Source organism: Ahaetulla prasina, chromosome 2 (genome assembly GCF_028640845.1).
Source record: "Ahaetulla prasina isolate Xishuangbanna chromosome 2, ASM2864084v1, whole genome shotgun sequence".
Taxonomy (NCBI): domain Eukaryota; kingdom Metazoa; phylum Chordata; class Lepidosauria; order Squamata; family Colubridae; genus Ahaetulla; species Ahaetulla prasina.
In genome coordinates this window covers 301,518,496-301,543,396 of record NC_080540.1, presented here as the reverse complement: position 1 = coordinate 301,543,396, position 24,901 = coordinate 301,518,496, and the positions used below count along the sequence as shown (strand labels likewise).

The 24,901-nt window shown below is 48.0% G+C and overlaps 1 protein-coding gene across 3 annotated transcripts in view; it reads left to right on the top strand.

Moving 5' to 3' along the window:
- The first annotated feature begins 2,838 nt into the window (after positions 1–2,838).
- LOC131192634 (myogenesis-regulating glycosidase-like) overlaps positions 2,839–24,901 on the top strand; it is a 39,928-nt gene continuing 17,865 nt past the window's right edge. The window contains exon 1 of one of the 3 annotated variants that reach the window (XM_058171964.1): positions 2,839–2,862. The gene's annotated coding sequence lies outside the window, so the exon portion shown is untranslated. Of the gene's footprint in view, positions 2,863–4,073; positions 4,245–5,359; positions 5,627–24,901 lie in introns of those variants that run through there. The other 2 variants (XM_058171963.1, XM_058171962.1) reach the window with 2 other exon arrangements.

Sequence of the window (24,901 nt, the reverse complement as noted above, 5' to 3'; positions counted from 1 at the left end):
CTTTATCTTTAAAACGAGCCCTAAAGAAATGCAACTGGAGGCAGGATAGGAGGTTGATAAAGAGATTGCAATTTAAGGACCGATAAAAGAAAAAAAAATCTTCTTAACTTGCACACAGCCATAAAAGCCATAAAATCAGAAGACGCGGAAAACAGGCTGGTCTAAAGGTTGTTCAAAACACACAGCACGGAAGGAAGGGCGATTCAGAGGACTCGGCAGGGTGTGTGTGTGTGTTTGTGTGTAGGGAAAAGCTCGTGTGAGGCGTGTGACAATCTATGCAAGGCGATCTCCCCATCAATCCCCCTTCAGGGCCATGAAAGACCTAACAGGATTATAAAAAGAGCACTGCATACACACAAGCACATTCTGAGTGCTTTCGAGTCAGCGTTGACTCCTGGCAATGGCCTGGCCACCGCCCGTTTTCTTGGCGAGGGTTTTTTTTTTGGGGGGGGAAGTGGTTTCGTAATTTAGCCTTCCTTCCAAGGGCTGAGAAATGAAGGGCTTGTTTGTTTGCATATTTACTCGTTTAAGTGCAATTATTGTTTGCGTTATTTCTTCTTGCAAGGACTTTGAGGCTTCGGTCCATGCCTGAATGTAAAGAGGGGATAAAACCCCCGACCCAAATAACACTTGCAATCCCCAGGCCTAGGGCAGGGCTCTGCAAACTTGGCTCTTTGAAGACTCCTGGACTTTTAACTCCTAGAGTTCCTCAGCCAGCAAAGCTGAGTCCACAAATCTTCAAAGAGCCAAGTTTGCAGACCCCTGCCTTAGGCCTAAGAATAGAATTGAATAGAATAGAATAGAATAGAATAGAATAGAATAGAATAGAATAGAATAGAATTAAGATATTAATAATAGAATAGAATTAAGGTATTAATAAATTAGATAATTATTTATCTAATTATTATCTAATAAATTAGATAATAAAAAGAATTAAGATATTAGTAATAGAATAGAGTTAAGGTATTAATAAACACCCTGGCTGTAAATCAGAAGGCGTCTGACGAAAGCCTTCCCTGACTAAACACCGTTTTATTAAAAGGCACAAATTTGGCTTTTCTGATTTTGGGCTACCGTGAAGGAAGGCAGCTCTTCCCCTCCTACTTCATTCTGCAAAATCGCTATAAACGCAACCTCCTTAGCAGCACCCCCACCGCATCCTAGAACAGACGTTCTTGGCAAACCCTGAATCCTGGTGGGGAAAAAAATATATCAAGGGTTTGCTAATATATTAATAAAGTTCACAGCACACCCTCCCCAGAACCAGTGTGAGGAAAATGCCAGGAGCCAACCAGGAAGCCAGGAAGTCTCATTTTTTTTAACGCAAATCTTCAATCGTATGAATGAGGTTTGCCGGACACTTGTGTGCGTGTGCGTGCACACATGTGCGTCCATTTAAAATGAAATGGTTTCGTTGATGAAAAGTAGTTGAGGAATCAAGATAAATCTGCCTTCTTCCTTCCTTTCTCCTTTTCTTTTTTTCTTTTCCTTTCCTTTTTCTTCCCTCTCTCCCTTTTTTCTTTCTTCTCTCTTCCTTTCTTTCTTCTTTTTTTCTTTTTCTCTTTCTTTTTCTTTTTTCTCTCCTTACTTCCCCTCCCTGCCTCCCTCCTTTCCTTTCTTTCTCTTTCTTTTCTTCTTTTTCTTTCTCTCTCTCTCTCTTTCTTTCTTTTTCATTTATTTGCATGGTACCTTTATTAAAATTTTTCTACAAATAACTCACTGTCTCCTGGTGATTGGCTGAAAGTCACGCAGCTGGATTTCATGGCGGAGGCAGGACTAGAACTCACCGTCTCCTGGTCATTGGTCCGTCCAAAATCACCCAGCTGGCCATCATGGCTAAGGCAGGACTAGAACTCACCGTCTCCTGGTCATTGGTCCGTCCAAAATCACCCAGCTGGCCATCATGGCTAAGGCAGGACTAGAACTCACCGTCTCCCGCTTTTTAGCCTGGTACCTTAGTTAATACCAAGACCAAACTGACATTCTACATCTGTTTTCCCACTTCTCCAGTTCCTGGCACAGACTTTAGTGGGGGGAAGTTTTTCCTAAGCTGCGGGTTGGCTGGGAAGCTGCCATTCCTTGGCACCATGGTGGCTCTTCCCCTCTGGATGTCCGTTTTCCTCTGGACCAGCATTTTCCACCCTTGACAATGCTAAGACACATGGACTTCGATTCCCAGAATTCCCCAGCCAGCAAGTTTTAAGGTGTATGAACTTCAACTCCCAGAATTCCCCAGCTAGTAAGCTTTAAGATGTGTGAATTTCACTTCCCAGAATTCCCCAGCCACCAAGCTTTATGAAATATGGACCTCAATTCCCAGAATTCCCTAGCCAGCATGTTTTAAGATGAGTGAACTGGGGGTTTCTGGGAGTTGAAGTCGACATGTCTTTAAGTTGCCAAAGTTGGGATACCCTCCTGCTTGAGCAGGGGGCTGGACTAGAAGACCTCTAAGGTCCCTTTCAGCTCATTCGTTCATTTTTCCTTAGGTTGGACATTCCTGCCTTAAATGAGCCACTTTTAGGGCTGATGACATTTTAACTCCTTTTTGGTTCCTTCCTTCCTTCCTTCCCTTCCCTTCCCTTCCCTCCCTCTTTCTTCCTTATTCTTTTTCTTTTCTTTTTCTTTCTTTTTTTTTTGGGTTTCCATTGCACAACTCCACCCGCCCAATCAGTACAATCTCCCCGCAAGCAACACACAGCCATTTCCTTTCTGGAGAGGGACATTTTACCTACTTTTTGCAACCGACAAACCTCGGTCCTCGACTCACCCGGGAAAAGTTCAAGCGGCATTCACACGACCCTGGGTGACCCGAAGTTTCTTTAGCACGTGTGAAGTGAACACGGGGCCGGGAGCCAATAAAAGGTGGGTAAGCTTGCAAAGATGCCTCGGGGGGATTTCCAAACCCCCTGAGTGCTTGGATCACCTCGGGATTGAATTAATTAACCCAGGATTGATTGATTGATTGATTGATTGAGTGATTGATTTTATTGTTTGTTTGTGTGTGTGTGTATGGGGGGAATACAGCGATTCGGATGCAATTACATTCATACGTCGTGGGGAGGTATGTAGACAAACTGGGTTTAAATTTTGGGTTCGTTCAAGCTTGGACCGGATCAGGTGGAGGGGCTTTTGCTTCTTCCAAAAGCTGGGGAGAGGCACCCCACTTTCAGGACGGCTTTCACAGGCGTGTTTTGGGGGGGATCGACGCCCCCCCCCCGCTCCCCCTCCCCAGCCAGGCAGAGGGTGCTCGAAAACAAGTCCCAAGTTCCCCGGCTGGACGGCTAAGCCTTTCCTGCCCTGCCTGCGCCAGGTAGACTGCTCCTGCCTCCGGAGGCTCCGCATCAGGGGGAGAGAGAGAGAGAGAGAGGGGCGGCAGTCTCGGGCGGCAGAGGGTGTTGAAAGCAGCCCCCCAAGTTCCCCGGCTGAGAAACATAAGCCTTTCCTGCCCTCCCGGCGCCAGGTAGACTGCTCCTGCCTCTGGAGGCTCCGCATCAGGTGGAGGGGGGGCGGTCTCGGCCGGCAGCTGAGTAGCGGGCAGAGGGTGCCTGAAAGCAGCCCACCCCCCAAGTTCCCCGGCTGGGAAAGATAAGCCCTTGCAAGTTAAGCCTTTCCTGCCCTCCCGGCGCCAGGTAGACTGCTCCTGCCTCTGGAGGCTCCGCATCAGGGGGGGAGAGAGAGAGGGGCGGTGGTCTCGGGCAGCAGCTGAGTAGCGGGCAGAAGGTGTTAAAAGCAGCCCCCTAAGTTCCCCGGCTGGGAAAGATAAGCCCTTGCAAGTTAAGCTTTTCCTGCCCTCCCGGCGCCAGGTAGACTGCTCCTGCCTCTGGAGGCTCCGCAACGGGGTGGAGAGAAAGAGTGGGTGGGGGTGGAGGAGGGGTTGCGATCTCGGGGCAGCCGCCGAGTTGCGGAGCCTCGGGCAGCTCCCCCGCCGCAAACTACAACTCCCAGAGTCCTTTTCCTTCCTTCCTCCTCTTTCTTCCTTATTCTTTTTCTTTTTTTTCTTTTTCTTTCTTTTTTTTTTGGGTTTCCATTGCACAACTCCACCCGCCCAATCAGTACAATCTCCCCGCAAGCAACACACAGCCATTTCCTTTCTGGAGAGGGACATTTTACCTACTTTTTGCAACCGACAAACCTCGGTCCTCGATTCACCCGGGAAAAGTTCAAGCGGCATTCACACGACCCTGGGTGACCCGAAGTTTCTTTAGCGCGTGTGAAGTGAACACGGGGCCGGGAGCCAATAAAAGGTGGGTAAGCTTGCAAAGATGCCTCGGGGGGGATTTCCAAACCCCCTGAGTGCTTAGATCACCTCGGGATTGAATTAATTAACCCGGGATTGATTGATTGATTGATTGAGTGATTGATTTTATTGTTTGTTTGTGTGTGTGTGTATGGGGGGAATACAGCGATTCGGATGCAATTACATTCATACGTCGTGGGGAGGTATGTAGACAAACTGGGTTTAAATTTTGGGTTCGTTCAAGCTTGGACCGGAGCCGCTGGAGGGGCTTTTGCTTCTTCCAAAAGCTGGGGAGAGGCACCCCACTTTCAGGACGGCTTTCACAGGCGTGTTTTTGGGGGGATCGACGCCCCCCCCCGCTCCCCCTCCCCAGCCAGGCAGAGGGTGCTCGAAAGCAAGTCTCAAGTTCCCCGGCTGGACGGCTAAGCCTTTCCTGCCCTGCCTGCGCCAGGTAGACTGCTCCTGCCTCCGGAGGCTCCGCATCAGGGGGAGAGAGAGAGAGAGAGGGGCGGCAGTCTCGGGCGGCAGAGGGTGTTGAAAGCAGCCCCCCAAGTTCCCCGGCTGAGAAACATAAGCCTTTCCTGCCCTCCCGGCGCCAGGTAGACTGCTCCTGCCTCTTGAGGCTCCGCATCAGGTGGAGGGGGGGCGGTCTCGGCCGGCAGCTGAGTAGCGGGCAGAGGGTGCCTGAAAGCAGCCCCCCCCCCCAAGTTCCCCGGCTGGGAAAGATAAGCCCTTGCAAGTTAAGTCTTTCCTGCCTTGCCGGCGCCAGGTAGACTGCTCCTGCCTCTGGAGGCTCCGCATCAGGGGAGAGAGAGGGCGGTGGTCTCGGCAGCAGCTGAGTAGCGGGCAGAAGGTGTTAAAAGCAGCCCCTAAGTTCCCCGGCTGGGAAAGATAAGCCCTTGCAAGTTGCCTTTCCTGCCTGGCCGGCGCCAGGAAGCCTGCCCCTGCCTCGGGAGGCCCCGCAGGGGGGTGGAGAGAAAGAGGGGGTGGGGGTGGAGGAGGGGTTGCGATCTCGGGGCAGCCGCCGAGTTGCGGAGCCTCGGGCAGCTCCCCCGCCGCAAACTACAACTCCCAGAGTCCTTTTCCCTCCTTCCCTCTCCCCCCACTTGTCCTTCCCCCTTCTCCGCGCCTTTCGCACCTGAAGAGCCGCCCCGCCTGCAGCGCCTCCGAGCCCCCCTCCCTCCCTCCCCCGATGCTGCCTCTCGGGCCCGCAAGCGTCCCCGGGCCGAGCTGGGGAGGGTCCCGCTGCAGCCCCGCCTGCGGCCGCCGCCTCCTCCTCCTCCTCCGCTTCGCCTGGGCCAGCTCCGGCTCCCTCGCCTGCTCCGGCCGGGCGTAAACAAGCCGGAGCTCCGCACACCTGCGGCCGCCAGCAACGCCGCCCCGCGCCAGGTGAGTGAGTGGCCGCCGCAGGGCTGCAGGGGGGCGGCTGGCCGGCCGGGTCTGGAGGGTCCGCGCTGCCTGGGCAGGTCCCAGCCGGGGCCGGAGCGGAGGCGGAGGGGACGGGACGGGCTGGGCTGGGGGGCAGCGGGGAGTCGGGGGTCCTCCTGGCGCTGGGATCGCAGGGGGAAAGTTGCGCCGCTTCCCAAAGTCAACCGGGAGCCAGTTTGTCTCCCGGAGGGTCTCGGAAAAGGAGCGAGGGCCCCTGCACACACACAGAGAGACACACAAACACACAGAGACACAAACACACAGCCACGCCGTGAGTGAGAGAGATACAGATACACACACAGTCGCACAGAGTGACAGCCAAACACACACACACCCCATCGACACAAACACACAGAGACCCGCGGATAACACACAGATTCACACACACACACACACACAAAGACACACTCAGAAAGAGAGAGACAGAGACACACCGTTACACAAGCACAGAGTGACAGCCAGACACACACACACAAACACAAAGAGAGAAAAGCAGAGACACACAGACTCGCAAACACACAGAGATTAGCACACACAAAGAGACACAAACGCACACAGAGACACACAAACACACACACAAACACAAAGAGAAAAACTGAGACACACAGACTCACAAACACACACATACACACAGAGATTTGCACACACACAGAGACACACAAACACACAGACACGCAGTGAGTGAGAGAGATACAGAGAGTCACACAGAGTGACAGCCCCACACACACACACACACACACACACACACATACACATAAGGAGAGAGGAAGATAGAGACCCACAGATCCACACACAAAGACACACTCAGAAAGAGAGAGAGACACAGACACAGCTACACAAACACAGGGTGACAGCCAGACACACACACACACACACAGAGATTCTAACACACAAACACACACAGAGAGCCCTGCACACACAAACAGCCTTCGCTGCTTTCCTGCAGAGCCAGAAACGCGGCGCGATCCTATGGGGTGAATCGCAGCTGGGCGCCCTTCCTGGCCGCGCTTGCCTTGCCTTGCCTTGCCCGCTCCGCGCCCGGAGCCTCCCGGCCTCCTGCTTGGACCGGGTGGGGTTGGACTAGATGACCTCCACGGTCCCTTCCAATTCTGTTAATCCTTGGCAGGGCTCTCCGGGCTCCCTCCCCGCCGCCTGCCTTCCCTGCTGGCCAGCGGGACTCCGGCGCCCGTCCTGCCCTGCGGGAGGAGGAACTCGATCCGATCCGCTTGGCCCGGGATCCCCCTTTGGCCTCCCCGGGTGAGCTGGGGCTGAATCCGCCCTTCCCTCGGAGCCGGAAAGCCCCCCTCTCGGTTCTGGCGCCCGGCTGCCTCCGGAGTTTGCTTGGAGGAAGGCTCCCCAAAGGCGCTCTGAAATTAGGGGAGGAAAGTGGGGGGGGGAGTAGTTAGATTAGATTAGATTAGATTTATTAGATTTTTATACTTTAATTTATTAGATTATTATTGGTTGTGGGGGGAGGGTCCGCTGGACTCTTTTCAGCCCCACGCATTTTGGATTCATAGGGAAGTTGCTTTGGGAGGTGGGGGGTCTCCTTCCACGCCTGGTGGGACAGAAAAGGGCCCTCCAGCTCCCCCCCCCCAGCAGCTGATTTCTGGTCTGGGGTATCTCCCGCCCCACCTTGCTTAAGTGAAAGAAGAAGGGCCCTGCTGGCATTGGGCTGCCCCCCTCCCCACTGGATAGAGGGAAGCCCCTCTTCCAAGCAGAAACTACAGTGGGGACACCCCCCCCCAATGTTCTTCCTTGCCTGTGGGGGAAGGAGCTGGCTGGAGGGGCTGGGAGGGCCGGTTAGGGTCCTTGTGGCTGAACTTCAACGCAATGCACAGCCTGCTTTCTGTGTGTAGGGAGGCAGGCTTATTTGGGGCAGGGGGCTTGGTTAGGGTCTTGTAAGCCTTCTCCGCCTGCCCTTTTAATTCAGGCTAACCTTGCGGGCTGCTTTTTAAATTTGAATTAACTCTTTTTATGCTTTTCCTATCTTACTGTTTCCTTTTGAACGGTTCTTGAATCAACCACAAATCCGTTGCTAAGCGAGAGAGTTGTTAAGTGAGGTTTGCCCCATTTTACGACCCCGCTCGCCACGGTTGTTAAGTGAGTCTCTGCCGTTGTTAAGCTAGAAATCAGGCCGTTAAGTGAATCTGGCTTCCCCCATTGACTTTGCTCGTTAGAAGGGGGATCACGTGACCTTGGGACGCTGCAACCGTCATAAATATGAGTCGGTTGCCAAGTGTCAGAATGCTGCAATGGTCGTAAAAATGTGACCACTTTTTTTTCAATGCTGTTGTAACTTCGAACGGTCACTAAACAAGTGGTTGTAAGTCTGCCTGCACTGTGACGGTACCCAGTTTTGTATCTCTGCTCCTGGCCAATTCAGGAACTCCCTCTTATTGTCTCATCCTGGGGTTTGGAGGCTGGGAGGGTCTAGATGGGCTTCAGATGACCACCGGCCAGGTTGAGTGGCTTTGGGGTTTGAGGCCTTCTCATTCTAGGACTTTGCAATCTTTGCGGCCGGCTGGGGTTGCAGTGGCCCAGACAGACCTACTGTATAATCCTAAGGTCCTCCTAGAGCAGGGCTGTCAAACTCAAGGCCCAGGGAGGGGGGGGGGCTTAAATTTGGCCCGTGGAGTCAGCCTGAAGGCTCGCAGCCCCTCTGCTGGCCAAAACGGGCTGTGTGTGGGGGTGTCTGTTTTCGGCCTCCACAGCCTCCAGCAGCACTCTGCCGGCCAAAAATGGGCTGCGCGGAGGCCTTGTGAAGCCCCCACGCCAGAGGTGGGTTTCAGCAGGTTCTGAGTCTGACCCATTCTGGAGAACCAGTAGCGGAAATTTTGAGTAGTTTGGAGAACCGGTAGTAAAAATTCTGACTGGCCCCGCCCCCATCTATTCTCTACCCTTCAAGTCCCAGTTGATGGGGAGGAAATGGGGATTTTGCAGTATCCTTTCCCTGCCACGCCCACAAAGCCACGCCCACAAAGCCATACCCACAGAACCGGTAGTAAAAAATTTTGAAATCCACCACTGCCCCCCGCAGCCCGTTTTTGGCCTCACAGAAGCCCATATTTGGCCAGTAGAGTACTGCCGGAGGCCGATGAGGCTGAAAACGGGCCTCGTAGGAATTGCACAGGGCCTCCGCGTGGCCCGTTTTTGACCAGTAGAGTACCGCCGGAGGCCGATGAGGCTGAAAACGGGCCTCGCAGGAATTGCACAGGGCCTCCACGTGGCCCGTTTTTGGCCAGTAGAGTACCGCTGGAGGCCGATGAGGCTGAAAACGGGCCTTGTAGGAATTGCACAGGGCCTCCGCGTGGCCCATTTTTGGCCAGCAGAGTGCTGCTGGAGGCGTCTCTCCTGTCTCCCTCTCCGCTCTCCCCGCCCCTCTCCCCCGCTGGCCCATGGAGGAGAACTACACCGCTGATCTAGCCCTCAAAGAAATCCAGTTTGACAACCCTGTCCTAGACTTACATCTCCTGCCTGAGGAGCAGGTAGCAGCCACGGCCAGGAGTTCTTTGTCCTTGAGTGCTAGTTTTGCCCAGTTCCTAGATCCCAGGAGGGGGGGGGGACAGGACTGGTTATTATTACTATTCATTGTTTATTAAATTTGTCTGCCACTCATCTCGTCGCAAAACACTGGATACGCGCCACGGTTTTCCCGGATGGAAAGAGAGCAGTGGACTTCAATCTCCCATCAAAAAATCAAAATAGAGAAAGACTCTGATCATTGAAGGAGGAAATGAAACTATTCTGAATTCTGCTCAGATTGGGTGACAGCTCGTGAAGAGCCATGAGGGCTACGGTAGAGTTAAGGAGCCGGTGCTGTGCTCCCTCAAAATGTTCCTTCAAAGAGCATCTGTAGGGTCCTTCTTGCTCCCTGAGCTTGGCTGTTTTCCTGCAGATATTTCATGACCTAACTAAATAACAATATCAGAGCTAGGAGGGAGTGGGGTATGTGGGGGTGAGGAGGAGGAGGAGGAGGAGCAGAAGGACTGTGGACTCCTTGGTGCTCTTGAGCTTGGTTGTTTTCTTGAGACATTTCATGGCCTAACTTGGTAGCATCATCAGTGTAGAAGGGAGTGGGGTGTGTGGGGAGGAAGACGATTTTTGGGGTCCTTGGTGCTCTCTGAGTTTGCTAGTTTTCCCCTGAAGACATTTCATGACCCAGTTAGGTAACAACATCAGTACCAGGAAGGGTGAGGTTTGCTGCCGGTCTGTATACAGTAGGACAGTATATACAGCAGTCGCTCTGTGTTTGTGTAACTGTGTATTTCTGTCTCTCTCTCACACACACTCTGTGTCTGTGTGTGTCTCTGTCTCTCTCTTTCTGAGTGTCTTCATGTGTGTGTGAATCTGGTGGGAGTGTGGTTTTGTAGCTCAGGGTTGAACAGTGAAGCCCCTGGTGCTCTCTGAGCTGGGCTGTTTTCTTGCAGGCATTTCATGACCCAACTAGGCTACATCATCAGTGCTTAGAAAGGAAGGGGGTCATTTTTATATACTAGTGGCTTGCCTAGTGGGTGTTGGTGGGAGGGATTCCTTGATCAAGTTGTTGTTTGCTCTTAGATTGTTTGAGTTGGCAATTCCTTAATAGGGCTGTTGTTTACTGCTTGATTGTTGACATGGTATTAATGTAGTAATAATAATAATAACAACAACAGAGTTGGAAGGGACCTTGGAGGTCTTCTAGTCCAACCCCCTGCCCAGGCAGGAAACCCTGCACCATTTCAGACAGATGGCTATCCAACATTTTCTTAAAAATTTCCAGTGTTGGAGCATTCACAACTTCTGCAGGCAAGTCGTTCCACTTATTCTAACTGTGAGGAAATTTCTCCTTAGTTCTAAGTTGCTTCTTTCCTTGATCAGTTTCCATCCATTGCTTTTTGTTCTACCCTCAGGTGCTTTGGAGAACAGCCCGACTCCCTCTTCTTTGTGGCAGCCCCTGAGATATTGGAAGACTGCTATCATGTCTCCCCTAGTCCTTCTTTTCATTAAACTAGACATACCCAGTTCCTGCAACTGTTCTTCATATGTTTTAGTCTCCAGTCCTCTAATCATCTTTGCTGCTCTTCTCTGCACTCTTTCTAGAGTCTCCACATCTTTTTTACATCGTGGCGACCAAAACTGAATGCCGTATTCCAAGTGTGGCCTTACCAAAGCCTTATAAAATGGTATTAACCCTTCACGTGATCTTGATTCTATCCCTCTGTTTATGCAGCCCAGAACTGTGTTGGCTTTTTTGGCAGCTGCTGCACACTGCTGGCTCATATCTAAATGGTTGTCCTACTATTGAGCAAGGTACCACATACACGGTACTTGTGCATTTTTTTTTTAGGTAATCTCTGCTTACCTAATTGGGTAATAAAATGTCTGCAACAAAACACCCAAGCTGAGAGAGTACTAAGGACCCCACGGTTCAACCCTCTGGTGGCTCAGGCTGCTAAGACAGTCTGTTATTAACACAGCTGCTTGCAATTACTGCAGGTTCAAGTCCCACCAGGCCCAAGGTTGACTCAGCCTTCCATCCTTTATAAGGTAGGTAAAATGAGGACCCAGATTGTTGGGGGGGGGCAATAGGTTGACTTTGTATATAATATACAAATGGATGAAGACTATTGCTAACATAGTGTAAGCCGCCCTGAGTCTTCGGAGAAGGGCCGGATATAAATGCAAAAAAACTCCAAAAAACCCTGAGCTACAAAGATTCTCTTTTATTGGTGGTTTGTCTACCTCCCCATGTTGGTCTGCCTGCCTGCCTGCCTCCATCTGTCTGTCCGCCTGTATTTCTCTGTCTGTCTCTGTCTCTGTCTCTCTTCTATCTAGATCAGGGGTCTCCAACCTTGGCAACTTTAAGACTTGTGGACTTGAGCTTTGCTGGCTGAGGAATTCTGGGAGTTGAAGTCCACAAGTCTTAAAGTTGTCAAGGTTGGAGACCCCTGATCTAGACCGATATTAAACCAATAATCGGGCAGTACCAATGCGAATAGGGCAAGCCACTAATATATAAGCAGAGAGGAAACCCTCCTCCCCTTAGCCTTGATGGTGTTACCTAATTTGGGTCATGAAACGTCTGCAAAAAAAAACAACCAAGCTCAGAGAGCACCAAGGACTTCCCAGGTCAACCCTGAGCTAGCTACAAAGATTCTCTTTTATTGGCATCTGTCTGTCTCTCTGTCTGTCTGTCTGTCTGTCTGATGCCCTCCCCCCACATAAACCTCTCGTGCCTGGGATGGCATGCCGTTCCCTGCAGATTCTTGTCTCGGTCTAATTAGCTGTCCCAAGTGCTCAAGGACTGTAATGTGTTTTAATAGCTGGGCTGGGTGGCCGAGATGCCTTTTAATCTGCCTGCCTGCCTGCTGTTTCCCCCCCCCCCCAGCTCTGTAATTGTCGAGGGGCTGCAAAACGAGCAGATGCAGTGATCTTCTTCGGGCTGCAATTACTCTCCTTGATCCTGAGGATGAATCTTAAGGAGTTGAGTCCTCCCCTCCCTACAGGGTTGTCTTTTGTTTAAAAAAAAAAAAGTAAATAAAAATTGGACACACTCTGGCTGCTGGTTAAGTGCCAGGACGAATAGGTCCCTGCCATCCTTCGCAGTTAAACCAAGATAGGAAACATAACCAGATGGTTTAATTCTGCATTTGTCAGTTGGGAAAGATCAGATCCAACCATGAGGGTTCAATTAAACTGATTTATTGCTAAAAGCTAAATGCACCAGAATCTTTTCAACTAAAGGTCAGCACCTGCCTGGAGTTAGATAATGGTCAGTGGTACTCAAGGGAGATTTAGACTTAGTTTACTTGTGACTATGTAGGGATTCTAGGTTGCTCCCTCTTTTGACTCTACCCCTAGGTTCTGCCATCCTTTCTCCCACCGCTTGAGTTATATTAACAGAATCTTGTAAGTCTGAAAGTCCATAGAATAGAGAATGACAGAGCTGGGAGGAACCTCAGAGGTATTCTAGTCCAATCCCCAACCCCCGGTCCACGGCCCATTGGGAACCAGGCCGCGAAGCTTCATTCGCACAAGCGGTGTGCACATCCATGCAACCATCCCCTCCCCCCTCCCCCGCTGCCTCCTCCACAGCTGCCAATCCGCATAACCAGAAAAGTTGGGGATCTCTGTCTTATACCATCCTGTTGTGGTCCGCCAACAGCCCACGGAGCTGGCAGCGGAGCCGGATAGTGAGGAGGCTGGGGAGGACAATGGGCCAGTCCTGGAGTCAGGGAAAGACCCAGATGAGGGTTCTGCATCGGAGGCAGAGATGGGACCAGGGCCATCTGGGAGCGATGCGTGGACTCCAGAGCCTCCAGAGTCAGACAGCAGAGGAACAGGAGGAGCCTGTTCCTAGTGCATGCAGCTTCCAGAAGGCAAGAGCAGCTAAAGCAGAAAGGACAACTCAGGAGTAAGGCCAGGAGATGATTGGCCTTTCTCATAAGGCTTAAAAGAGCAGCTCTTGGGCTCTTTGTAGGAAAACAACGTTGCTACATTGATTTCTAGTCAGCATGTCTTGTTTCTGAACTTCATGAGGCTTTGCCAAGAAAAGCCTTTGGTAGGGTGCCAAAGAAGACAAGGGTTTGTGATAAGGCCGAAGGACTTTTTCTGAAGGACTTTGTTTTGGACTTAATTTGGACTAAGCTGAGAATGAAGTAATTATCAGCTGTTCTAATAAACTATGTTTGTTTAAGACTGATTGTGTCTGGTAATAACTACTTAAGCCTGGGTCACAACACATCCCGGTTAAATGTTGTCCACTCTATTTTTGAAAAACTCCATTGATGGAGCTTTTCCATTGATTAAGTTTTCTCACGGTCAGGAAATTTCTCTTCCCAGGTTTGCTCTCTCTTTCATAAGTTTCCATCCATTACTTCTTGCCCTGACTTCGGGTGCTTTGGAGAATAAGTCAGTTCCCTTTCCCCTATGACGGGTGTCAGCAGCCTGCAGCTCCAGAGCCGCATACGTCTCTTTGGGCCCTCAGCTGTGGCTCCCTGTTGGGTGATCCCACCACTGGCTGGCCCCGCCCCTCCTCCTCCCCTCCCAGTCACTCCTCGCCTGGCCTGAGAAGGGAACCAGTTCTCTATCCTAATGACCTGCTGGGTAGGTGTGGCTGGGGAGGGTGTCATGTGACTGGTGGAAGTGAGTGATGTCAAGTTGGCCACGCCCACCCAGGTTTTGTGGCTCCCGGTGTTTTCTTTTCTGTGGGAAACGGGTCCAAATGGCTCTTGGCGTGTTTTAAGGTTGCAGACCCCTGCCCTATGACGACGCATATAGGAAGGCTGCTATCATGTCACCCCTGGTCCTTCTCTGTGACATACCTCGCTTCCTGAAGTGCTCATCATGTGATTTAGCCTCCATAACAAACCTCCCATCACCACGCTTAAGGGATGGAAACTAATCAAGGAGAGAAGCAACCTGGAATTAAGGGGAAACTTCCTAACAGCAAGGACAGTGAACCAGGGGAACAGCTTGCCACCAGAGGTTGTGGGTACTCTATCACTGGAGAAGAGGGTTGGACTAGAAGACCTCCAAGGTCCCTTCCAACTCTGTCATTCTGTTAATCAGTGGAACGGCTTTCCTCCAGAGGTTTTGGGTGCCTCCATCATTGGAGGTTTCTAAGAAGAGACCTGACAGCCACTTGTCTGAAATGAATAGGGTCTCCTGCTTGAGAAGAGGGTTGGACTAGAAGACCTCCAAGGTCCCTCCAAGGTCCCTTCCAACTCTGATATTCTGTTAACCAGTGGAACAACTTTCCTCCAGAGGTTTTGGGTGCCTCCAACACTGGAGGTTTCTTAGAAGAGACTGGACAGCCACTTGTCTGCAATGAATAGGATCTCCTGCTTGAGAAGGGGGTTGGACTAGAAGACCTCCAAGATCCCTTCCAGCTCTATTCTATTCTATCCATTAGGCTGGGTCCTTCCTCAGTTTTTTCCTCTGACTGTTGAGCCACTGGGGGCTCCTGCCTCTCTTCTCTAATTGTTTCCCAGGCAGCCTTTCTTTTCCTTCTCCCCCCCAAGGCCATTTCCACATTCCTTGACAGCCTCCGTCACCTCAAAGCCGGAAACCCTTCAAGGCAGGAAAACGGGTGGTTGTGTGGCTGGAAAGACACACCTTGAAGCCACAGCTTGCTTCCCTGCCTGTGAACTGCTCCCGCAAAGATGCTTCGCAGCGTGGGTTGCGATTGTGTCTTCGCAGAGCCAGCCTGCAAAGCTGCAGCAGCCACATGGTGCGAACAGACTCGGCTTGGCTAATTCGATCAAATCTCACTCTCCAAAAGACACATCGGGCTGCTCGTCTTTTTTCTGGCCACCGAAACGGTTTTTCAACTTCTTCCAAACCAGAACACGTTTTCTCCTCTTTCTCCTTCCGAAACTGCCCTATCTCGTTCATTCGTTCTTTGCCAGAATTCAGACTTCAAGGTCGGATGGTTGCAAGTCACGATAGCCAGAATGGTTTTGCCATCGGTGGTTGGTTACGATTCTTCGATTTCACAATTTAGTATGCAGGAATTACTTCCTGCCCTCAATTAACCCTAAGAACCAACAAGTACTAATGATTTTTTTTTAAGATTTTTTTTAAAAAATATTTATTTTTCCCTACCTGTTGCACATTAGGTAGGCTGGAAGGAAGCAGAAAACAATAGAATAGAATAGAATAGAATAGAATAGAATAGAATAGAATAGAATAGAATAGAATAGAATAGAATAGAATAGAATTAGAATAAGAAAAGAAAAGAAAAGAAAACAATAGAATAATAAATAGAATAGAATAAAATAAAATAGAAAAGAATAGGAATAGGAATAGGAATAAGAATAAGAGAAGAGAAGAGAAGAGAAAAGAAAAGAAAAGAAAAGAAAAAAGAATAGAATAGAATAGAATAGAATAGAATAGTTGGAAGGGACCTTGGAGGTCTTCTAGTCCAACCCCCTGCTTAGGCAGGAAATAGCTTTTTAACTGTCCCTTGACCATTTCTAATCCTCCTTAGAAGGAAGTTAAATTAAGAATTTGTTAATTTATTAATATTAAATTAAATTAATAATAAATTAAGAATGGAATTAGGGAGAATTCTGGGAGTTGAAGTCCACAAGTCTTAAAGCAGCCCAGTTTGAAGACCTCTGGTCTAAAGGGAACTTGCCTCCTCAATCTTGACTCTTCCCATCCAGGTAATTCAGCAAAAGTTTCATTAAGGCCCCAGCTTTCTTGGCCAAAGTTTTTTCTCCTTCCGGGGCCTTTGCCAAGCCTCGGCACCCCTCCGCTTGCCAAAGAAAGGAGATGCCATCTGTCCCTGCCAAGCGGAGCCTTCACCAGCTTTATTTTTAAACCGAGTATTTTAAATACACGGCAGATGGAACTTCTCTCGTCTTGGAAGAAAAGGCAGAGTGGCTTTGAAGAGGCCAGGCAGAAAGAAAGAAAGAGTTGGAAAAACAGTCAGCAACTCCAAGATTCACGGATGGGCGTTCTTGCATACTGACAGTCCTCGACGTAACGACCGCAACTGAGACCAAAATTTCTCTTGCAAAGCGAAAAGTCGGTCAAGTGAATTTTGATTCGGTTTAGAACTTTTCCCACCACTGTTGTTAAGTGAATCACTGCCCTTGTTAATCGAGTCAGACGGTCCTTAAGTGAATCTGGCTTCCCCGTTGACTTTGCTCGTCAGAAGGTCTCAAAAAGGGATCACACGACCCCGTCATAAATACGAGTCAGTTGCGAAGCGTCCAAATTTTTATCACGTAACCGTGGAAATGCTGCAACGGTCCTAAGGGTGAAAAACGGTCGTAGCTCACTTTTTTCAGTGCCGTTCTAACTTTGAACGGTCACTAAACGAATGGTTGTAAGTCGAGGATTACCTGTACAGGTAGTTCTCATTCTACAACCATTGGTTGAGTGACCGTTCAGAATTGGGAAAAAAGGTTAATTATCGTTTTTTACACTTAGGCCTGTTGTAGCATCTCCATGGTTATGTGATAAAAATTGTTTTCTGAGGTTTTCACGGGTGTTTGTATGTAGGTCTTTGGTTATTCGGGTTTTCTCCCGCGTAAAATTGGAAGTGTCTTGGCGACGTTTCGACGAAGTCTCATTCGTAATCTTCAGGCTTCAGCTTCGTGCTTCTGGGAGCAATGTGTGACTGCAGCTGTTTCTTCCTTTTTAACTGCTAGTGGGGGTTTGAACTGATTGGGTGGGAGCTTGGCTGTGCTCTGATTGGATGGGGTTTTTTTGGTGCTCTGATTGGATGGGGGGGTGTCCTCTTTGCGTGGGGGCTTGGTTGTGCTCAGATTAGTCTGAGCTGCACCAAAGATCTACATATATATATATATATATATATATATATATATATATATATATTTATATATATATATATATATATATATATATATATATATATATATATATATATATAGGTCTTTGGTTATTCGGGTTTTCTCCCGCGTAAAATTGGAAGTGTCTTGGCGACGTTTCGACGAAGTCTCATTCGTCATCTTCAGGCTTCAACTTCATGCTTCTGGGAAGCTGAAGCCTGAAGATGATGGATGAGACTTCGTCGAAATGTCGCCAAGACACTTCCAATTTTACGTGGGAGAAAACCCGAATAACCAAAGACCTACATATATATATTGCTCCCAGAAGCACGAAGCTGAAGCCTGAAGATGACGAATGAGACTTCGTCGAAACATCGCCAAGACACTTCCAATTTTACGCAGGAGAAAACCTGAATAACCAAAGACCTACACATATATATATATATACAGCTTCCTGAAATTCCTTGGACTGGACAATCCATTTAGCAATTCATTAACATCCAAAGTGCTCAGGAAAAAAGCAAGGAGCAAGAGTGGATTAAACTGAGTTAAACATTGGTGGCACCAATGCTGCAAAATAATTCAGAATGGGTCAGGCTGAGCCCACAGCATCTAGCTGACCTTGGCTGGTCTGGAAAAAAACTGACCAGGGTCAAACTTTATTATCCCATTGCAGTTAGTTTTGTTTCCTTTAAGACTGGACGTTGGCTCTTCTGGTTGGCTGTGGGACTTGACCAGAGTTGTCAAAGAGTCAGGCAGTCTGAAAATTTGAATAAATGAATAAATACTTTAGTCTTTGGGCCATCAATAAAAAAAGATTTTAAAAATGTGTATTTGGATAGGAGGCCACCAGGAACTTTCCAAAGCTGTAGATTAGACTAGGAAGTCATAAAACTATATTGGAAGAAGATTATATATTAAGAGGCGATTAACTTATTGCATAATCAGGAAGGGAGGGGGAGGAGGAGGAAGAGGAAGAAGACGGGTTTTTCTTGTAGACGTTTCATTACCAAAATAGGTAACATCATCAGTACTGTGAGTGAGTGGGGTTTGTAGCATGGAGCAGTAGGAAGAGAACTGGGTACTTTCTGAGTTGGTGAACCACCAAGAAAACCAGTTGGTGGTTTTCTTGCAGACGTTTCATGACCCAACTAGGTAACAATATCAGTGTTAGAAGGGAGTGGGGTTTGTGGAGAGGAGGAGGAGGAGGACTGTGGGGGTCCTTGGTGCTCTCTGAGCTTGGTAGTTTTTCTTGCAGACATTTCATGACCAAACCATGTAACATCATTGTTAATTTCCAGAAGTTGCCACTTCTCCTTTGTTTGTGAATTACTGGAACACCCGTTAAGAGTGGCTCTCGCGGGGAGATAGGCAGCAAACAAATTTAAAATAAATGAACGAATAAGTGTCCTTAAAAGGACTCAGTGAAGTCACAGGCAGGAAAAGAGCCAATTAAGAGAACCAAAAATAGTTGATGGTTTTGCACAGTGGAACAAAGGTGAGTGCCTGGGCTAGCGTTCCTTTCTGTGCAAACAGCAAAGGTGTTGTTGAGTTGTGCAGGGATCGTCCTTCTGTTTGTCTTCCACGCATTCTGGTCTCGCAATAAAGATTTACAAGGGGCTTTTGTTCCTTCTGGGAGAACAATAAATAAATAAATAAATGAATCAAAAAATCAAAAAATCAAATAAATAAAAACACAGGGAGTTCTTTCTGCCATGGTTTTGTAAAATTTTATCAGTTTTTTAAAATTTGAATTTATATCCTGCCCTTCTCCGAAGACTCAGGGCGGCTTACAATGTGTTAAGCAATAGTCTTCATCCATTTGTATATTATATACAAAGTCAACTTTTATTGCCCCCAACAATCTGGGTCCTCATTTTACCTACCTTATAAAGGATGGAAGGCTGAGTCAACCTTGGGCCTGGTGGGACTTGAACTTGCAGTAATTGCAAGCAGCTTTGTTAATAACAGACAGACTTAGTCTGCTGAGCCACCAGAGGCCCTTATCAGTGTTGGGATTCCATAATTTTTACTAGTGGTTCTGTGGGCGTGGCCTGGTGGACATGGCAGGGGAAGGATACTGCAAAATCCCCATTTCCTCCCGATCAGCTGGGACTCGGGAGGCAGAGAATCGATGGGGGCAGGGCCAGTCCAGGGTGGTATTTACCGGTTCTCCGAACTACTCAAAATTTCCGCTACCGGTTCACCAGAACTGGTCAAAACCTGCTGAAACCCACCTGTGAAACTTACCCACTTGAAGAGAGGGGGGATTTCAATTCCCAGAATTCCCCAGCCAGCTATAGCAGGGAGTTGAAATCCACCCACCGTCAAGGGTGCGAAACACTGAATCACAGCCTCCCACCTTCGACACAATAGATCAGAGGTCTCCAACCTTGGCAACTGTAAGACTTGTGGACTGCAACTCCCAGAATTCCTGGCTGAGGCATTCTGGGAGTTGCAGTCCACAAGTCTTACAGTTGCCAAGGTTGGAGACCCCTGCAATAGGTCATTCATCATAAGGATGGTCGAGGACAACTAAACCCATCTTAATTTAGTGTTGGCTATGTGTTCAATCATCATCCATCAGCGTCATCTTCTCAAAGGAACAAAATCCCCACAATGCACGTAAAAATAATAATATTGGGATTGTGTAGGCAACCAGAAAGTAAGAGAAGATCCAACCGATCATAACTAATGAAGGAGAGAAGCAACCTAGAACTAAGGAGGAATTTCATGAGGGTGACAACAATATACCAGTGGAACTGCTTGCCACCAGAAGTTTTTTTTTTAAAAGTATTTATTTTCGTCAAGCATGTATTAGATAACAGATATAAGTAAAATATAATTAATGAATACATGAGCAGGGGGTTGGACTAGAAGACCTCGAAGGTCCCTTCTAATTCTGTTATTTTGTTAAGCATGCATTTTAAATTTCCTTCTTATTTCCCTAAAGTCAGAATTTGCAGCATTTAATTAAAAAGGAAAGTTGGGTATGTCTGAAAATTGCGAATTTTAAAATGAAAATTCAGCGTTGCTTAAAAAGGCCGGAGGTCAGCCAATTTGGGCAAGAGGAGATCTCGGGCCTACAGGTAGTCCTCGACATATGACCGCAATCGAGTCCGAAATTTTACAACCTCCCTTCTTGTAGCTGTTAAGTCAGTCGCACAGTTATTAAGTGAATCCAGCTTGTCAGGAGGTCGCAAAACGGGATCGCGTGACCAGTGGATAAATATGAAAAAGTAAAATAAGTAAAATAAAGCGTCATAAATATGAGTCAGTTGCCACGCCTCTGAATTTTGATCACGTGACCCACGGGGATGCTGCAATGGTTGTAAGGGTGAAAAACGGTCATAAGTCCCCTTTTTCAGTGCCGTAGTAACTTCGAAGAGCCACTAAACGAATTATTATAAGTGTTCTGTCCTCCTCCGCCTCCGTCCGAATGATGGCTTAATTAGCCGGCACTATCAGCTCTGGCGACAAAAGAGCCAGCGTCTGCCAAGAGCCTCCGTTATCTTCCACGACGCTGGTGAGTCACAAACTTCAGCTCTAGTCAATCAGTGGATTTGCCTGTTACAAAGAGACACAGCAGCTCTGGCTGCCTTTTATATCCTGTGGGGTGTGGCTCCATGACTCAGCACTTCCTAGGCCTGCCCCACCTCTGCTTCTGTTGTTCCCTCCTCTCCTGCCTACGAAACCTAGGGTCCAGCCAGGCCTGATTGCCATCAGCTGGGTCTGGAGGCGTGGCCTGGGGGGGAAAGAGTCAGGGGACGGAGGCCTCCTTATCTCTTCCACCTGGCCTGCCTCTGGCTCCTGGAGCTGAGCCAGGGAAGCCGGTGCTCCCGAGGTAAGTCTTGATGGCCCTTCCCCCTCGCTGTCCAAGTCACTTTCTGGCAGCAGGTCCAGCTCGGGGGGCGCAGACGCAACAATAAGTCAAGGTCTACCTGTATGTGATTCTTGGCTCAGTGCTTGATTTTTTAATAACTTTTTTTTCTTTTGCAAGATATTTTCCAGTTGACTCATTCCGAGCACATGCTCAGCTGTCACATCCACGCATCGCACCAGAGGCATTTTGCCCACATTTTTTGTGGGAGGAAAGATAAAACGAACATATTTGTCTCCCCTCACAAACGTGTTTCACGACGTTGAAGGGCGGGGGGGAACCAGCAGCTTCCGTGGGAGGAAGTGCAGGGGGGTCGAAAAAAGCAAGAGGGTGGTGGGCCCTGCAGGTACCTGGGTCGAAAGTCTGATTATGGCTCAACTCCGCTTCAGCTGGGTTTCCCAGGCCACACAATGGTAGCTGCCTGGTATTGAGTTCTATGGCTACATTCGGACATGCTGCGAACTATTCAGCTGTCCCTCCCTCTCTCTCTGTATATCTATCCATCCATCTCATATGCCTTTGTGTGTGGTGTCTGTCTGTCTCCGCCCGTCCACCCACCCATCCATCTACCTGCCTATGTGTCTGTCTGTCCACCTATCTCATCTAGCTATCTATCAATCAATCATCTATCTATCCATCCATCCGTCTAATTTGCCTTTGTGTGTGGTGTCTGTCTGTCTGTCTCCACCCGCCCACCCATCCATTTATCTCATTTGCCTGTGTGTATGGTGTCTGTCTCCACCCATCCATCCCTCCCTCCCTCCCTCCCTCCACCTCATCTATCTGCCTGTCGTCTACCTATCTCAGCTGCCTGCTTCCCTGCCTGCCTGCGTCCATCCATCTATCCATTCCATCCATCTATCCATCCCATCCATCTATCCATCCATCCATCCATCCATCCATCCATCCATGTATCTATCTATCTATCTACCTACCTACCTACCTACCTACCTACTTATCCATCCATCCATCCATCCATCCATCATCTATCTATCTATCTATCTATCTATCTATCTATCTATCTATCTATCTATCTATCTATCTTCTTCCTACTTACTTACCTACCATATCTTCCTTACTTTCATCTCTTTCTCTCGCTGTCTCTCTCTCTATATATATATATAAATATATATCTACCTGTCTTCTATCAACTATCTAGCTCTTTGCATATTTAAAAGTAAAGGTTCCCCTCGCACATACGTGCTAGTCGTTGCCGACTCTAGGGGGCGGTGCTCATCTCAGCTTCAAAGCCGAAGAGCCAGCGCTGTCCGAAGACGTCTCCGTGGTCATGTGGCCGGCATGACTCAACGCCAAAGGCGCACGGAACGCTGTGACCTTCCCGCCAAAGGTGGTTCCTATTTTTTCTACTTGCATTTTTTACGTGCTTTCGAAACTGCTAGGTCAGCAGAAGCTGGGACAAGTAACGGGAGCTCACCCCGTTACACGGCAGCACTAGGGATTCGAACCGCTGAGCTGCCAACCTTTTGATTGACAAGCTCAACGTCCTAGCCCCTGAGCCACCGCGTCCCTATTTAAATATTTAAATATGTAAATATGCATATTTATCTATTTACCTGTGCGCGCACCCACATCTCCCCCTCTCCCCACCCCGTCTGTCTGTCTGTCTGTCTCTCTCTCTCTCTGTCATCTCCCTGTATTTGGGACTCTGCTCAGATCCATAATCCCCACTGAATGTTCGGCGTCCTCCCAGCAAATGGGAAGTGCCAAGGGCAGCTGAAAGAGCTTTTGTCCTGAGCTGTTTTCCCTTCCAAGACATTCCTCCTCCTCCTCCTCCTCTGCCCTTTCCTAGCTCCTAGTCTCCTTCAAATGCAACTTTTTTTTTTTTTTAAAGATTTCTCAGCTTGCTAGGCATGCTAGGAGAGCCCCTGCTATGCAAAGGAAGCCTGAATGGGGGCAAGGCAGCTTTTTCCTAAAACCCAAACGAATTTGCTTGCAAGATTTTAAGAGTTTCAATGCTTTTTTTGTGTGCGCGACTCCTACGTGGTTTATTTCCTGCCTCCAAGGGTTTTGCTGGGCTTGGTACCCTTTCCTTTGAAACAGGAGCAAAACTGGACCTTTTTATTTTTATTTTGTCATAACATTATATAAAGGAACATATATTGAAAGGAAACAATAGGACAGGAACGGTAGGCACTTTTGTGCTCTTATGCACGCCCCTTATAATCCTCTTAAGAATGGGGTGAGGTCAATGGTAGACAGTTTTTGGTTAAAGCATTTAGGAGTTGGAGAGGAGACCACAGAGACCACTCTGTTACTGAAGTCATATGTTCTGCAATCAAGATTGAAGCGGTTGACATTAAGTTTGGATCTATTGTTTGCTCTTGTATTATTGCGATTGAAGCTGAAGAAGTCTTTAACAGGAAGGACATTGCAATAGATGATTCTGTGTGTTAAACACAGGTCTTGTCGGAGTCGGCTAAGTTCTAAATTTTCTAATCCCAGGATTTCAAGTCTGGTGGAATAAGGTATTTTGTTGTTTACAGAGGAGCTGTAAACATCTGTAAACATCTGCCCTTCCTTGTAGCTTTTATTCTGCTTCCTGCAGAACAAAAGGCGCCCTTTCTCCGTGTTTCTAGTTGGTTGCGCATCCCATTTCTGGCAAAAAAACACCCATTCAGGAAACTGGATTCATTTAATGACCACAGCATTTGCTTAAGGACCACTATAAAACAATTCATGAAATCGCGCACGGTCCCATGGCGACCCGTTTAATGACCAGCACGACTTAATGACTGTAATTCTGGGTTACGATTCTGGTTGTAAGTTGGGAACTTCCAGCTGGCTGGGGAATTCTGGGAGTCGAAGTCCACCTATCTTAAAATTGCTAAAGTTGTGAGAAACACTGAGCTAAATTTTATTTATTTTATTTTATTTATTTATTTATATTGTCAAACACAATATATATAAGTATAAGCATGAAATAACCACACAAAACGAATACAACCAAAGGGAACATTTGGACAGGGTCGGTAGGCACGTTGGTGCTCTTATGCCCGCCCCTTACAGACCTCTTAGGAATGGGGTGAGGTCAATAGTGGATAGTCTTAGGTTAAAGTTTTTGGGATTTTGGGAAGAGACCACAGAGTCTGGTAGTGCATTCCAGGCATTAACAACTCTGTTACTGAAGTCATATTTTCTGCAATCAAGATTGAAGCCGTTCACTTAAGTTTGAATCTATTGTGTGCTCGTGTATTTTTGTGGTTGAAGCTGAAGTAGTCTTCGACAGGAAGGACATTGTAGCAGATGATTTTATGAGTTATGCTCAGGTCATGCAAAGTAATGGAATCAATCATCAACCAATTCATTACCCTCCACCTAGAAACAAACAACCTATTCTCTAATAAACAATTTGGTTTATAATAATGTGTTGTCATCAGCAACCGTGAATATTTTCCCGAAGGAATTCTTCCCTTCATCCTAAATGTTCAAAAACGATCAAAGAAAGGTTCACTATGATTTTAAAATTGACTGAATTAGCAGAGATGGTGAAATTAACCGCCTCGATTAGGGATAATGGACTAGACAGCTTTATAAGAGACTGGAAACCGTTTATGGACTTTCTACCTGTGAAAAACAGGAACAGATGGTTAACAGAGGGATTTGAAGATTAGTGTAATACAGATCTAGACGTACAACAGTTCATTTAGTGACCGTTCAAAGTTACAACATCATTGAAAAAAAAGGTGATTTATGACCATTTTTTACAGTTAACAACCTTTCCAGCATCTCCATGGTCACGTGATCAAAATTCAGATGCTTGCCAACTGACTCGTATTTATGACGGTCGCAGTGTCCTGGGGTTATGTGATCCCCTTTTGTCTGACAAGCAAAGTCAATGGGGAAAGCCAGATTCACTTAACAACCGTGTTACTAACTTAACGACTGCAGCGATTCCCTTAAGAACGGTGGCAAGGAAGGTCGTAAAATGGAGCAAAACTCACTTAGCAAATGTCTCACTTAGCAATGGAAATTTTGGGCACAATTGAGGTCATAAGCCGAGGACTACCTGTATTTGCGCTAATGTGTTGGCTGTTGGTTTTTTTGGTCAAT